This window comes from Mastomys coucha, unplaced genomic scaffold, assembly GCF_008632895.1.
Source record: "Mastomys coucha isolate ucsf_1 unplaced genomic scaffold, UCSF_Mcou_1 pScaffold21, whole genome shotgun sequence".
In the NCBI taxonomy this organism is placed as follows: domain Eukaryota; kingdom Metazoa; phylum Chordata; class Mammalia; order Rodentia; family Muridae; genus Mastomys; species Mastomys coucha.
The window spans coordinates 87,483,542-87,498,916 of record NW_022196904.1 but is presented as its reverse complement, the minus strand read 5'-3'; the positions used below and the strand labels follow the sequence as shown (position 1 = coordinate 87,498,916).

Below are 15,375 nucleotides of genomic sequence, written 5' to 3'. Positions count from 1 at the left end.
CAATGAATTCTGGGAATATGGTCGCCGTTGCCCTGGTGACAGGTCTGTGGACTCGCCCACATATCTGTAGCAGGCAGGTTCTGGATGCTAACACTAAGTGTCCTGCCCATTTTCACTAGCCTGAGAATTTGCTCTCTCTGAAGACGCACGGCCTGTCTCCAGATGGCTGTCCTTTCTTTTGTCTGATACTGCCTTCAATTCATTTAACTCATTAGTCAATTTCTGCAACTTGATTTCAAACTCTAGTTTACTTAACTGTAAGTCTCTCTGAGCCTTTTCTCCTATCTTAGTGGACCTAGAGGGAGCGGGTAACTTGTAGAAATGCCTCTCCTTTCTACGAGACCTAGTAGGTTCGCTTTCTGAAAAAGCATTTTGATCTTCTTGGCTTTCTGTATCTGTGTTTTGAGAGCTCCATTCACTTTCTGACTCTGTCTGTTTTTCCTCTAAAATTTCCTCTACAAGTCCTCAAAGGCAGAGAATAAATCTTTTTACCCTATTATTTCTCAGAGCTCTCCCAATTTTTTCCCAAGTCTTCTTATCTAGCTCTCTTTCTCCTTGGAACCATGGGCAGTGAGTTTCTATCTCATCTGCGAGATTTTTTAATGCATCTTTTTCAACCCTGATTCCTTTTGTTATGAGCAACTTTTTTACATTTAATACCGCTGCTTTCACCTCATTTGAACTCTTGCCGTTAAGCTTCTAGGTGAAATTAAACGCCAGGTCAGTGTAAACTCCGCCTAGACCCGTACACTTCTTGCACACACAATTCTACAATATTAAAATAAGGCTAGTGCTAGCATTGAAAATATCTACCGTGTAGAGTGGTGTATGTCCTTCTACCTTTGCCTTCTGAATTCTTTTAGGTAGGGCCCTGCTTCTTAACGGTGTCTCCTTCTATCCTCCGTATTCGAGCCCCACGTTGGGCGCCATTATGAAACTGTCCCACAGTTTCATGAACCGGGTTCTGCCTGGACCAAAGGGAGAATGGAGACCTGAAACACAGAGTTCGAGAACAAAAGGACACGGAGCCAAGTTGAGGGTTTCCAATCAAGGCTCTTTTTTTTACTTGGGGGGTTCAGCAATTATATACAAGAGAACATACTGAATCTCTGGTTACAACGACATTTGAATAACATAAGGAATTAGGGAGGAGTCAGGAAGTGTCCGAGCAAAGTCTAGGAGGATGTCAAAGGGAAACCGGCTGCAGGGCTAAAGGTGTAAACTCAGGGCATCTCTCGAAGGTCTCAGCTCTGGGGAATGGCTGGAGGTGCAGTCCACATTGGGGGAGGAGGTCAACAGCAGATGTCTTCAGGCTGTATATGTGCCAGCCAGCAGGCGCACAGCAGGCATGAGTTGAGTCTGCAGTGGCAAATTCCGATGTCTTGCAGCTGAGGAACCCCAACAGGATACCACACAGGGCTCCTTTAGGCCCAGGAGCTGATATCCATCCTCTCTCACCTCTCATATATCAGGCTCTGTCCTTACATGCCTACCCAGCATGCCCAAGTGCAAGACCTCATTAGGAGACAGAGCCCTGGAAAGGATGATGGTAAATACTTTCAGTGGATATCCATTATAATATATATAGTAATAATATAATCCTTATGATATATAAATACTGTTTAATGACTTAACCCAAAATGTGATATAATTATAGATCTAATTATATTAGAAGATGGGGGAGAAGGTGGTATCAGAAGAATTATTGCTCAAAGTCAGTAAATAATGTTTGAACTTAAAATTAAAGAATAGTGTGTATATCTCATTTGGAAAATAAAATTACATACTAAAAGACAGCTGAAGAAATCAAAAAGTAGTTTATTGTGTCTGAGGAGCAAAGCTTAGCTTGGAGAGTGATGGTGGGAGCCTACTATTTATTATTATTATTATCATTATTATTTTATAGACCTTAGAATTTGACAGTTGGAATGTATTATTATTATTATTATTATTATTATTATTATTATTATTATTATTATTATTAATTTTAGGAGACTGCTGCAGGAATGCTCATGAGAGGTGTTAGCCAAAGATAATGATTAAGACAAAGCTGATCAGAGCTAAAGATATTTAGGAGATTATATTAGTTATTTTTCTCATGGCTGTGACTACATACTCTGACAAAATGAAGGAAAAATGGTTAATTTATTCGAGTTTATACTTCTACAGAATATAATCCATCATGGAAGGGTAGGCATACCAACAGGATCAGGAGGTGTTTGGTCACACCTCACCCACAGTCAGGCAGTGGGAAGCAGGGAATGCTCTTCTGTTTAGGACCAGACCCAAGCCCATGAGATGGTGCTACCCACATTAAAGGTTGGTCTTCCTACTTCAGTTAACTTGATTGAAATAATCTCCACACCACACATCCTGAGACATGCCCAAAGACTCATTTCATGGTAATTCCAAATCCCATCAAATTGGCAATCAAGATTAACCTTCACAGAGGTTAAACCAGGTGGGGCAAAAGGATAATGGAAGATGAAAAGCAAGAGAATCACAGAGGCTGGTGCACATGGCTGGGGTTGGCATGAGTGCCCCTTAGTGAGGATTCAGGCACCAAGAGTCTGTCTTGGTACCACACACGGCAAGAATGACTAACCCTCCTTGGGAGGACTGGAAGGCATTCATGGAGAGAGGGTGTCTGAACCGACTTTTGGAGAAAGTACAGATGTCCCCAGTTCCACAGAACTGAGCTATAAGGTGAGAGGAGAGCTTAACCCAAGGGAATTTGTTGAAATTTGTAGAGGCACAGAGTGTGTGAGCACGATGCTGTGGAGGGAGGGGAGGCAGTTGTTCTGAGTAGTTTGGGAGCTTGGGAGGCATGAGAGGAGAAGCTGTCAGTGGGAAACAAGCAGAGACAAGAGTATGTAAATAGATCCCAAAAGCAAGAAGTTAATGCAGCCCAGCTGCTCCTCTCTCTTGAACTGGTGCAAGACTTCTGAAGGAGCCGTGAAGGATTCTAACCGTTTAAAGGGTCCTTTTCCAGAGACTGTTTCTGATGGCTAATTTTTTAGAAGATAAGGTCAGCAATATACACCAAGATATTCTTTGTGTGTTTAGAGATGGTGTTATTATGTAACCTCAGCTGGCATGGAACTTGTTTTGTAGACAAGCTGGCTTCAAATTCTTAGAGATCCATCTGCCTGTATCCTGAGTGCTGGAATTTAAAGTGTGTCTCAGGTTCTTAATTGCTGAATTCTGGAAGTTCTAAGATATGGAATCAGGGATACTCAGGGAGCTTTGGGTAGCTACTAACTAGACAGAGCTAGTTCAGCTGTTTAACTAGCACAGTCCGATGTAACTAGCAGTCCCATGGGCATGGATTACGCCTATATAAATGTAGTACTTAGTCAAGCTGTGTAGGGCTGTATGATTTCTGTTCCATTCCTGTTTGGATTTTTAGTTTTTTCTGGAGGTGATTACATCTTGGTTTCTTTTGCTTGGTTTCTATGTACCCATTACTGAATCTTTTTTTGGACCTTTGACAGGACAATGTGCTGACTGCATCTGTCAGGTAATTTATGTCCAACTATATTGCAAATACTGTGCTGTGCTGGCTCTGGGGGATTCACCTAGGAACAAGACAGACATGATCCCTACTTTCACTGAGTTTATGGTGTGGCGAGGGGTAACATACACAGCATAGCATTCCTTTGGTATCCATGAGGGATTGGTTCTAGAACACCTCCCCCCAGCAGACACCTAGATCCACAGATGCTACGATCACTTACTTAATATGGAATAATATTTACACATAGCTCATACACATCCTCCCACACACTCCAGATCCTATCTAGAGTGCTTATGATGCCTGGCACAGTAGAAGTGCAGTGTAAACAGTTATACTGTACTGCTTAGGGACTAAGGACATGAAGACCATGTATGTACATTTTCAGTGCAGACATAACTTTGTCCCCTGTCTATTTTCAGTCCTTGATTGGCTGGACCCCATAGGGGTGGAAATTATAAACCTATAATGTGAGTGAAAAGACAGAGACCATGTCTATCTTGCTCGTAGTTGAATTCCCAGTACCAGCCTTGCATATGACTGGAGATGATAAATTGCTCAACAGCTTCGGTCACCGTGTTGTTCTGTCAAAGGGCCAACTGTAATTGTAATTAAGTGTTATAATGAGAGAATGTGTGGGTCCTCTGGGGACATGTAGAAGAAACCCCTCACCCAGGGAGACAGGAAAGAGTGCATAATTGAGGAGTAGATGGAAACAATTTACTCAGGCGATCCAGTTATCAAATACCACTCTGAATGCTGAGGGTACAGCACTTAGCAACCCAAGGCAGCAAGCTGCCTGCCTTCCTGGAGCTCTCATTCTAGTGAGGAGAGAAGGAAAATTAACATAGAAACAAAACCAGTAAAATTAACAGTGGTGTCACGGGGACAGGTGAGCAGGAAGTGTGGTATAAGGCTATTTTAAGCATATTGGCAAGGTCAGGTCATGGAATGTCTTTCTCATAATGCTGAACATTTGATCAGAGACATGGAAGCAGCCCCATGAAGAGAAAGGAACCAGGAATGCAAGATCCTCCAGAGAGGAGCACAGCAAAAAGGTAACAGCATTTAAGGGCCAAGGTAAGTGGTAGTGGCTAGCACTGAGGAAATGGATATAAGCTCCAAGTTACCTGTCCTACAGTGTCACTGGTAAACCCCTCCGCTGTAGGCTATTTTGTCCACTTATTGTAAGATCATTCCCCATAGCTCATGAGGCCCCATCTGTCCCAGAGGAGCTACTGGCAGTTAGTGATTACTGGGGTGGGGAGGTGGCGCAGAGGAGTCATATCTTTAGTGGTAATAGCCACTGGAAAGTTGCTTATGTTCATGCAAGTAACCCTATGTGAACTCATGGGCCAGTGAGAAGGATAGAGGGAGAGGTTGGGAAGAAAAAGTTCTCGGAAGCGGGAGGGGAATGAGCAAGGGTAATGGGGCAAATATGATAAAAATACATTATATGTCTGAAGTTATCAAAGAATAAGTAAAAATACTCAAAACAAAAGAAAAATTCCTTTCTACTCTCTTCATCCTCCTGTGTATTACAGGCAATGTAGGAAACTTGCAAACGAGAATGTTTTTCTATATCCTCTTGCTAAACCATAGTTGGTAGGATACAAGAAGGTATATGGACAGAAGAGGCTCTTGTCTTGATTAACCTTCCCCTAAAGATAGGACTCCAAGAGAGTACCTGGCTGGTCTGGTCTTCAGTGATGACTGCTCTGTCAGTCTAAGGTGACATGCTGTGTTGGGGAGGAGCATCCACCCCATGAAGACAGCATGGGCCCCAGGACCCTGACAGCTTGATGGAGAAACTTTCCTCTGCAGCACAGTGACCGGCAGGGCCACAGCCTGGTAGAGTAGTTTCATTGCCTGGAAGTCTTAGGGACCAACACAGTGGCTGGGATGGCAGCTCCACAGGTGTGTGGGAGTGCTGAGGTGCCCCAGGCCAAGAGCTTGGAAGAGTTTTGGTAAGCAATCAATTAGCCTGTTTCCTTCCTCTATGGAAATGAACTGTTGATGTAGAAGCCATGCTATGGTCCCTTTGACCTACCCAATTCCTTCATGACTAATTATAGAGATGACTCAGGCATGGCGAATAGTTAAGTCCTACCCAGTTGGCATACCTGACAAGGACATACAGCAAACTTGAGACTTGGATAGTATCTCTCAACAGCTAATGCTCTATGGCATGGAACAGGAAAGACTTGCTTAAACTACCACCTGTGAATACCTGGATGCTCACTGGAGACAAGTCTTTGGGAGACCAAGTGATGGCTGGAAGGGTCTGTGGATGGGAACTGTGATTACAGGATTTTAGGGTGGATTGACTTCTACTGTTGAAGGTTTCACCAGGATAATATTACAAGCTTCTAAAGCCCCACTTCTAGTCATACCCTGAGAACCAGAGCTTTGTTAGTAGCTCTGAGAACCCTGTGTGTGTATGTATGTATATGTGTATGTATGTGTGTGTATAGTTGTGTGTATGTGTGTGTGTATGTGTGTGTGAGTGTATGTGTGTATATGTATGTGAGTGTGTGTGTGTGTGTGTGTGTGTGTCACTGGGGTTGAACCCAGGGCCCTTGTGGATAGTAGACAAGCTCTCTACCACTGAGCTACAAGCCTAACCCCATCCAACATCTTTTTTAAAACCTGTAAACTCTCTATGACTAGTACAGTTGAAACTCAGACTAAACTTTGACCCTCCTGGCACAGTGTAATTAAGGCCAGCTGAGTCACAGATGCCTCAGGCTTCTCACGTGAAAGGACATGGGATGGAGAAGAATGGTACCCAACATCTTAAAATGAAGGCATTTAGTTCAACTCAGCCAAACACGCATCTGGAAAGCCTAAATCCTGGAGAAAAAGCATGATATATTAATTCAATTTGAGGGTCAGAAAGCATGAGAGTATTGACTTTTAAAAACATGTGGGTATACAGGCGTCCATGAGTACAAGTCAGAGAACGATGTCGAGTGTTGGTGCTCAGGTGCCTTCTACTTTTTGTTTGAGACAGTCTCTCAATGGCCTGAAATTTCACTGCAAAGTCACTGTTTCCACCTATCTCCAGTGTCCTTCTCACCATTGCTAGGATTACAGGCACATACCACTATGCTGGGCTTTAGGCATGGGTTCTAGGGATCTAACTCAAGTCCTCATACTTGCAAAGCAAGCCCTTTATCCACTGATCATCAAATGATGAATCCCTGCATGTTTGAATGGGGCATGGATCGGGGATGGGGCATGTATACATTCTAGTAACTGCAACTCCAAAAGACCATTGGAATGTACAAACTCAGAATTCTTTCCAAGTAAAATGAATATAGGTGTCCTACTTCCTCCAAATCATTATGGCACTGTGTCCTGTCCTTTCTGCTAACTATTCTGGAGCAGGCAGGTCCATGTGGAAACAAAATTCCTGGTCATAAATCTCTGGCTTTGAATGTCTTTCTTCTTAGCTTCTTGCCAAGTTGGATTCACACTCCTCCCGGAACCCTACATTTCCCCTCTCTCATTTGTTCTTCGCTTTTATTATTTGTTTATTGAAATGCTCCACTTGCTGGGATAGTCTCTCCAGGAAGTAAGTCATCATGCTATTTTGCTGTGGTTGGGATCCCAGGAGTGACTCTTGGGGACCCCACAAGCATGCATGGCAACTTCACTAGCAAATGCAGATCCTCGATTTACTGATAAGACCTCACTTCAGTAACGGCACTTGGATACTCCTGACCCATCTGAGAGTGAAGTGGTGCCCATGTGTCAGAGGATGACCTTGTTCTTAGCTCAAGGTCTCACTATCTAGTGGTGAAGATGAGAGTTAAAGAGAGTTAAACAATCCTGAGAGACCATTGCAAAGTTAGAAACAAGCGCATGGTCTTTTCGGGTCCTCGTGCTGTGGGAGGAGGTAAAGGACGAGAAGCTTAACCCAGGAGAGGATGGGGTGGGGTTGACACTGACTTTCAGAAGGAGGATGGACAGCTGTGCAGGAATAGCATGTCATTCCAAGTCACCACAAGATGGAGTATGAGGGAAAGCAAGGGAAGATGAGGCTTCTTCCCGTCCTGCAGGTGTGGCAAAAGCTATATAGAGACAAGTAAAATTTTTGCTTAATGTCACACAGATCACAAGCGGTGGAGATGGAACATTCACAGGATCTTAACCCTGATGTCCTGGTGACTGCTGCAGAGGAGCAAAGGAAACAAAAGTTGCTTTCTGCCTTCCCAAGAAAACAGATCTCTTCCCAGGATGGTTGGAGTTACTGGCCTTGGGCTATCAAATGCTTCAGTAGGGGCTTCTCATGCTGTGTAGGGGCAAGGGCATCATGAAGGGGACCATCTTACAGAGATCACTGTCTCCATGCTGTTTAGGAGCAAGGGCACCATGACAGTGGACCGTCTTACAGAGATCACTGTCTCACTTGAGACTCCTCACACAAAAGGAAAACTATTGGGTGTACAGGGCTGCACTTACAGGATTACAGGATGACAAATTAGCATGCAGAACTGCAATTAAAGAATGCTAAGTATAAACTGTTTCTAGTGATCATTGAGTTTTACAGGCAGGGGCCAACCCTAGGAACCTTTATAAAATCCCTGTAGCCCAAATACCCAGACAATAATTAGACACAATTATGTTAAGTAGGTCTTTATTAAACACTGATGACTTTATATGTTATCTAATTTAATCTATTATTATTATTATTATTATTATTATTATTATTATTATTAATTTTTTGGTTTTTTGGGTTTTGTTTTTTTTCATGACAGGGTTCCTCTGTGTAGTCTTGGCTGTCCTGGAACTAGATCTGTAAGCCAGGTTGGCCTTGAATTCACAGAGACCCATCTGTCTCTGCCTCCCTCATGCCTTATTTTTGTATTTTGAGACAGGGTCTCTTGTAGTCCAGGCTGGTCTTGAACTCTGTAGTTGGGGATGACTTTGAACCCCTGCTCCTCCTGTTTGCACTTTTTAAATGCTGGGATTACAGTTGTGCCCCACTACTGCCAAACCAGATAATCTTATTCCCATCTTCCAGGAGAAGAAACTGGGGCCTTAGATTTGTCACCAGTAAGTTCATAGTAAGAGTTTATAATACATAGGGAACAAATAATGTTTATCACACAACTACACCCGTAACAGACACTGTTGGGTTCTTTCCCAGTATCCACCTTACCCCTTCTCTGCTAACCGAATTCTGTTGTTCAGATATCTATCTCTTGGGCAATGAACTTGATCTCCACTATGACTAATGATGGTGATCCTAATCTCACTTGTCAGCTGTTGGGTTAAAGCATGAGTTGTTACTCAAGTCTGGCCAACGATATGAGGACAAGAATCATCAAGAGGCTTCTAGAAAAGATTTTCTCTCTCTTATGGACGAGACAGAGGGTGATCTCTCTGCTGCTGGGTAGTGGAGGGTGTGACTGTGATTCCTGGAACTGTGGGAATCCAGCCTGGACAAGCTTCATGCTGAGGTTAACTGAGAGTGAAAATAACCTGGGTCCTTTAGGAACTCACTGATCCCAAAACTCCCCTACTTTTGGACTTCTTGTTATGTAAGATTATTAAATTTCCTTCATGGTGCTAGCCATTTTGGGTCCTTGTTTATCACTAGAAGCTGAAGACATCCCATCTGATGCCTGTGCATTTTTTTATTTGTCATAAACCAGTCAGAACATCGGCGTTCCCTCTTTTTCATACTATAAAATGAAGTCTCAGAGAAGTTGGGTGGGTTAGCCAAAGTAACAGAGATAGGAAGTTACAGAATACCATTCAGAATCTGTTTTTAGCCAGACAATGAAAATTACACACTCCCCACCTGGCGGGCTCTAAAGACCATGATCTTTTATTTACATTTCATTGTCTCCCAACTTCTGGGGTACAATGTCCAGATTCCTGGATCTCTGATGTGTGGTACTTAGGATGCCCCTCCCCTATGAGAATGAAAAGGGGTAGCCACAGGATGCAGTGTGGAATGGTGACAAGTGACACACTAGTGGCTTGGTCTTGGTCCTTTATTACCAGCAAGCTGAACTTTTATCACTTGGGCTTGAGAACACCAGGCAGAAAGAAAAAGTCTATACCATGAAGGGACTAACTTTGGTGTCTTGGCACAGGAAACTTGTCTCTTGGTACAGGCATTTACGTCCACCTGGATGGACCTAGCCACTTTTCTAACTGTCCTTGTGGGAAATGACTTGGCACCATGTCCTCACTAGGACACTCTAAAGAAATCCTTGTCATCAAACACAAGAATGGACAAAATGACACTTAAAAACCATTCCTATGCTGAAGAGGCTAAGATTGCATGAGATACCAAGAAGGCCTTTTTCTAAATCTACAAATATGGCAGGATGGAGGGCAAAGTCATTTTTATAAATAGTTCTGAACATCTTTACCAGGCCCTGATGCTATATTACTTGATCTCTGTAGTCTAGGCTCTAAAACATATGGCCAAATAATTAAATAGACGATACCAGGTGTGTCTCTCTGCCTCTCTCTCTCCATCTCTGCCTCTCTCTCTCCCTCCCCTCCCCGTGTATGTGTGTGTGTGTGTGTGTGTCTTTGTGTGTGTGTGTGTGTGTGTGTGTGTATATGTGTATGGTTATGTGTGCCGGTGGAATCCATAGTTCATCATCATCTGTCTCTATCAATTTCCACATTATTGGGGCAGAGTCTCTCATTGAAACAGGAGCCATGGATTCCGCCAGACTAGCTGGCCAGCTAGCTCCAGAAATCCACCTGTTTCTTCCTCTCTAGCCTTGGAATTACAGACTCACAGGGCAAGAGAGAAGGAAGGAGAGAGGTGAGACAAGCAATCCCCTTGCCTGAAAACCATAGCATGCACCATTCCAGATGGAGCATTTATTGATAGTGTGGGAGTGAGGGAAGCCAATAAAAAGCATTTTGGGATCTTCTTGGGCAAGGTACCACATGTTAGCACAAATAGCTTGCTTTGAATTTTGTAGAAAAGGGGAAGCCACTGAAGGATTTTGAAACATGACACACAGCATTGTCCCATTATATATATATATGTATGTATTCTGCAGGCATAAGCAGAATGGTTGTGGGAGAAGATGTAGAGCAGGGATGTCAATCTGAAGGCTTAGGGGATCTCTTCTCCATGATCCTCCAGTGAAAGCACTGTTTCTAAGACTAGTGGGTCCCAGGCGTCTGGCTTTCTGCTGAAAGGCAGTCTGTGTGAGCTGGGAGGAAACTCACACTTCATTGAGGGTTGCCGCCCAGCTGGGGGCTCATACATGTCATAGTGTACACAGAAGAGGTGCTGACAGAACCAGAGGACTGGGATCAGTTACACGGGGAGAGGAGGCCAGACTGCCAGAGCTGAGCTGCGGAGAATCATCGCTGAAGACAGGAGGTCCCCATGGGGCTGAGGCAGCCTCCTCTGAACAGCTGTTCAGAGCTCAAAAGCCAAGTCCAAGACTCTAGGAGAGCTGGAGGGTTCAGATACTTAGATGGGAAGGGCAGTGCTAAGATGTGAGGAGAGATAGCTAGCACAAAAGTGGCCGGGTCTAGTGACCTTCTTGCTGAACAGCTAGACTAGTTCTCAAGCCCCTTCGTTTAAAGTGCACTTCAGTCTTTTGGCCCTAGATAGGGCTGTGGGCAGATCTGCTCTTAAATCTCCCCTGTGGCATTATTGGCTACAGAGAGTTCTGGCCATTAGCAGCCTTTGGGGCCTGGACAAACCCTTTCTCTGTGTCCTTTCCATTTCTTTCTATTTGATTCATCACTTACTTGAGGCTCTGAGAGTCAGTGTTGGCCTCTCTTCCACAGGCCCTGGCCAGACATGTCTTCTACACCTTTAAGACTAGCCCACGCTGCACATTCCTTTGCGATGCTCTGTGAGCACTGCAAGATTTAATGAAAGTGAGGTGGCCCCATGAAGTCATCGCCCTTTACACAGCAAACCCTCCTGATGACAAACAAGTGAAGGGAACAGGCTTAGGCTTAGGAGAGAAATCTGCTATCTTCCCCAGGACAGACTTCACTTCTTCCTCACAGAGGCCTGCTGTTCCCCATTTCCTGAGATGCCCATGGTGGTGGTTTGACCTCTGTGTCAACCACAGTGGGACAATGATCCTTGGAGATATATTTCTTCTTAACAACCAAGAACACAAGCACATGACAAAAGAGTGTGGTGAGTCTGTGGAGTCACAAAATACTTGTGCCTAGCATGTAGGACAAACAGCCCTCAAGACAACCCGAATGAGAGCCTAGGGTGGCCAGACCCAGATCTGAAACATCAGCAAAACAAACCACTTAAAACGTGTTTGGGGGCAAGCAAAGCGCATATGCCAAAGCATGAAGATAATTTACAGCCTCTGTCCTATTGGGTCAATCTAAATTCTTAGCTTGGAGCTGAAGGCTTTCATGTTCTGACCTTAGGCCTTCCCCTTGCTTGCTTCTCTGTCTTGGCTGGCTCTTCCCACTATACCAACCTGCCTGCACTCCCACCCCCAACTCCTGACTCTGATTGCTCCTATCTTTACCCTCAGCATTGCTGGTCTCTGTCTATAGTAGAGCCTCTCTGCCCAGGATCCTCCTGCACAATCTCATTGAATCAGGTCACACACTTCTGGTACTCACGCTGACCTTTGCAAGGTCAGGTGCTCTTTATTCGTTCTTGGTTCATATAGTACTCTGTATCTACTTTAGCCAGACACCATGGGCTCATTGTTAGCTTCTGTCATGAACCATTCACAATATGCTATTTGAACCCACTTGAATCATCCTGGTTCTGGATCTTCCACTGGTAACTCACTAGCTGCCCTCCATCCTACAGCTTCAAATACCCAAGCTCCAAGTCTGTCTTATCACCTGGCTGTCTTGACCTGCCAACTTGAGAATGACATGGAGACCTTTTATTCTTTATGAATGCTTAATCCTTTAGATGAGGCTATTCCCAGCTGGCTCATATAAGGTAATATCTCACTTACATAATTCATCTTTGCCGTGTTCCCATTACCTCTACTTCAGTCCCCATTTGTCCAACATCTGACTTCCTCCATGTCTACCTGGCGAATCTCCTGCACCTGAGTCTTTCCCAGAGTTCCTATCTCTGCCTGGAAATCCCCTCTACTACCCTCTCCTGCCTGGCTGTAGGCTATCAGCCAAGGTACCTTAGGCAGGTTAGAATGGACAGGGACACAACTTCATGCAGTGTATAAGAAAATTATCCCAATACTGCCTTGTTTGCATTCCCATTTTTCCCACCAATCAAACTATTTTTTATTTTGTTGGCTATTCCCTACCTATGTTTTCAGGACAGAGACTATGAAAGTCACTCCTCTCTGGGAATCTCAGGTTGGTGAATGAAAAAGAATTCACAAGTTTCAGATCTGTGAACAATGGGATAAATGCAATAGAGAGAGGTGTGAAGCCTGTGGAAGGAAGGGCTCATCCTGACCCACCAAGGCCCACAAATGACATAATCAGTCACATATTGGGATGAGAACAGAACCTGGGGTAGAGCCTAGGCCTTGCTCTGCTTAGGGATGTCCTATCCCTGTAATCCCAGCTCTCAGGAGACTGGGATAGGATCAACCTGAGTCTGAGGCCAGCCTGGGCTACATAGTGAGACCCATACTTAACAAGAAATAGCAGGGCTGTTTGGGGGGATTTTCTTGATCATTAGTGGCTTTCAGCCAGATGCCAGACATTTAGCTGTCAATCTACAGTACTGTTTTGCTTTTTAAGTCTTCCCTACCAATTTGTCTATTGAAACCCCCTTTATGTAATCTGGGTACTCTTGAATTCTGCTGGTATGTCTGTCTGAGGGCTCCATTGATCCATGCTTCCCTTTGCCTTTGGAGCAGCATTGTCTTAGCTGTATACACAACTATGGATGTCTGGATTCTTTGTTGTTGCTAAAATTTTACTGTTTAAAATAAATGTGTGTATTTGTGTATAGGTTTGTTCATGTTGAGTGCAGGTGCCATTAGAGGCCAGAAGAGGGCATTGGATCCCCTAGAGCTAGAGTTAAGCAGTTGTGAGTCATCCAACTTGGGTGCTGGGGACAAAACTTGGGCCATCTATAAGAGCATGGCACATTCTTTTTTTCTTTTTCTTTTTTTTTTTTAAAGATTTATTTATTTATTATATGTAAGTACACTGTAGCTGTCTTCAGACGCACCAGAAGAAGGCGTCAGATCTCATTACGGGTGGTTGTGAGCCACCATGTGGTTGCTGGGACTTGAACTCATGACCTTCTGAAGAGCAGTCGGTGCTCTTCCCCACTGAGCCATCTCACCAGCCCCCTCTTTTTTTCTTTTTTAATTTTTTTTCCCCCTAGAGGTGAGGACCAAACCCAGGGCCCTGCACTTGCTAGGCAAGAGCTCTACCACTGAGCTAAATCCCCAACCCTGAATGGCACATTCTTAACTGCTGAGCCTTCTCTCCAGCCTCAAAGTCTGAATTCTTAAAGTCCATACATCTTAACTCATAGTTGTTCTGTGTCCATAGCTGAACATTATGATTTTTCCCAGTAACAGAGAACAGAATGATAGATGAAGATGAAAAGTCTGCCTTCACCAGGATCTTTGTAAGCCCTGAATTTGGATTTCACAAAATGTTGGATGAATTGGATTGAGGTTTTAGATTATTACTTCCAGTTCTGAACTGTTACCAAGGACACAGGGTGTAGGGGCTTCTTAGATTTCCTCACTGATTTTATATTTATATTGTTTTATTTTTTTAGTGTATGTGTGCATGTGCACTTGAGTATGTGTGTGTTTGTGTGTGTACGTGCATACCACAGCATATGTGTGTAAATCAGAGTACAATCTCTGGTGCCAGTCCACTTTCCACCTTGTTTGAGGCAGGGTCTCCCTGTTGCTTGCTGCTGTGTATGGCTAGCCCGCCATTTTTAGAAGATTCTCCTGTCCCTGCCTCTAATCTTGCCATAGGGTTATTGGGATTATAGATATGATCCCAACTCCATTCTGCTTTTATGTGGATTCTTGGATTTTGAACTCAGATCCTCATGCTTGCACACACTGAGCCAACTATTTCCTCGGTCCTTTATCTATTTTCATAGTTCTGTTTCTTTTTCTAAGATATAGAGTCTTTTATGGCGTAGGCTCTGAGATTTTAAACCCAGGACATCTGCTATGTTGACTACATGTGTTCTTCATTGCCTGCAGTACAACAGATTTTTTTCTTCTAGCTTCAGGTTTTCTCACTTTCTAGAGCCTTCTATACTTGTTGGGGGGCAGGGAAAAAGAGAGAAAAGAAAACTTCATTCTTGTGCATTTTTTCCAAGGAATGTATTTCACTCTGTAATCAGATCAGCAGAAAAAGACATATCAGGTTACCCTTTTGGGAATAAGAATGCTCTCATGGGAATTATAGGAATGTTCTCTGGTCTGGCTAGGCTGGAAGTGGAAGAAACAAAGACATCTGGAAATGCAGGCTCTGAGCACTTGGGCTGGATGGACAGCGATCAACTGCGAACCACTTAATTGTAGGGAAATTTCTTCTTTGCTGCTTACACCATTCAGCACTAGGTGGGAGAAGACAGACATGCTTGTTTGTCTCCTGGAGAGCGGGATTAAGGGCTATTTCAATTAGACAATCGTTCAGGAGATGCTTTTCCTAAAACAAGCACTATGCTGGTTGTTTGAGCTAATCCCTTGAGGCATGTTTGGCTTACAAAAAGGTATGAGTTACAGGAGCAGTCGGCTCAGGAGAAGTCCTAGGAGGGTCTGGGGATGACTCACTGTTTGCTGCTCAAACATGAGGACTTGAGATCTGTCCTATACATGCATATTGAAAAGTGAGTCAAAAGGGGGAATCAAATACCCACGGGAGGAGTTGCGGAGATTAACTATGGAGTAGAGACTGAAGGA

The 15,375-nt window shown here is 43.9% G+C and overlaps 1 long non-coding RNA gene across 2 annotated transcripts in view; it reads right to left on the bottom strand.

Moving 5' to 3' along the window:
• Positions 1–1,066: 1,066 nt before the first annotated feature.
• Positions 1,067–15,375, bottom strand: part of LOC116102611 — a 27,004-nt gene continuing 12,695 nt past the window's right edge. Inside the window, exon 3 of one of the 2 annotated variants that reach the window (XR_004123240.1) lies at positions 1,067–1,534. This is a non-coding gene — a long non-coding RNA (uncharacterized LOC116102611). Of the gene's footprint in view, positions 1,535–14,776; positions 15,030–15,375 lie in introns of those variants that run through there. The other variant, XR_004123239.1, reaches the window with a different exon arrangement.